Source organism: Etheostoma spectabile, chromosome 14, assembly GCF_008692095.1.
Source record: "Etheostoma spectabile isolate EspeVRDwgs_2016 chromosome 14, UIUC_Espe_1.0, whole genome shotgun sequence".
NCBI lineage: Eukaryota > Metazoa > Chordata > Actinopteri > Perciformes > Percidae > Etheostoma > Etheostoma spectabile.
The window spans coordinates 22,098,341-22,099,568 of record NC_045746.1 but is presented as its reverse complement, the minus strand read 5'-3'; the positions used below and the strand labels follow the sequence as shown (position 1 = coordinate 22,099,568).

Below are 1,228 nucleotides of genomic sequence, written 5' to 3'. Positions count from 1 at the left end.
ATGAAGATCACAAAGTGCTTCACAACAAAAGGAAGCATTAACAAGTCTCATAAATACAATGCATCACAAAAAACAAAAGAATAACACTTACACATAAGAACAGCCTAACCACCTTACAATCTAGTTAAAAGCCTCTTTAAAAAGCAGAGTTTTCAACTGAGTTTTAAAGTTTTCCACACAATCTAAGCAGCGCATGGAAGGAGGCAAAGCGTTCCACAACCTCGGTGCAACAACCTGAAATGAACGGTCCCCCCTAGTTTTAAAATGTGTAAGGGGAACAACTAATAGTCTCTGGCCTGTTGATCTCAGACTACGTGAGGATGTACGCAGCTGTATCAGGTCAGAGATGTGAACAACTTAAGTGAGTGTTTTTTACCTCTCATTTCCATCCCGATGGCTGAGCCACCTCCCTCTGTGGGATGAGTTATGTTACTCTCGAGTTACTTGTCATTAAATTGGATTTAATGGCAAATGAAAAATTCAAAGAAACTGTACCTTCAACTGGGTCCCAAGATGAAGTGGCAGGCCGAGCTTGCATCACCATAGACTCATCCAGCTCTGGGCGACCAGCTGGTTTCCTGCATGATGTTGACACATCTAAAAAGAAATTAGATATGAATATTGGTCAGTTCATTTATGATAGGTTCCTTACAAATGCCATTGCAAAAGATTGACAATTGCTAAAAAATGGTAAAAAAGACTTACACATGCAGGTGGTATAGGCAGTGATATCTGCTGACCGGAAAAAGGTAGGAAGAGACAAACATCAGAACAGTTACATGATATGCACCATGTTGAACACCAGTAGCTCCATGGTAGGAAATATGACTCTGGTTTCTTAAATGCATGCGTACATGTTAACTTCCAGACAGGGCTTCCAACCACACGCTCTGTCCTAGGTTTCCCGGTTGTGGAATGGATTCATCTGAAAAAAAAGACCATATAATTTGTACCAATTGCAAAAAGCATATTTGAATTGTGTAAATGTAGTCTAGTCTATACTTAACATCTTACCATTGCTTGAAAATTCTATCCCGGACTTCCTTGGGCGTCTACGCTGCCTTTTGTGGATGCTTGCATTGTCTTCTGTCTCAATGCTGGAAGTGTCCATCAGCTGCCGAAATTGCTCCATGGCTTTGGCCTACGTTAAGAGAACATTTGTGAGCCAGTAGCAGAACAAAGCAGTATTTCCACACAGATAAAATTATTTATATATATATATATATAT

General features: G+C 40.0%; 1 long non-coding RNA gene across 1 annotated transcript in view; it reads right to left on the bottom strand.

Moving 5' to 3' along the window:
• Window positions 1-740, bottom strand: part of LOC116701560 (uncharacterized) — a 1,275-nt gene extending 535 nt beyond the window's left edge. Inside the window, exons 1-2 of the long non-coding RNA XR_004334947.1 lie at window positions 708-740; window positions 496-578 (exon numbers count right to left, since the gene is read on the bottom strand). This is a non-coding gene — a long non-coding RNA (uncharacterized LOC116701560). The remainder of the gene's footprint in view (window positions 1-495; window positions 579-707) is intronic.
• Between the last annotated feature and the right edge of the window lie 488 nt (window positions 741-1,228).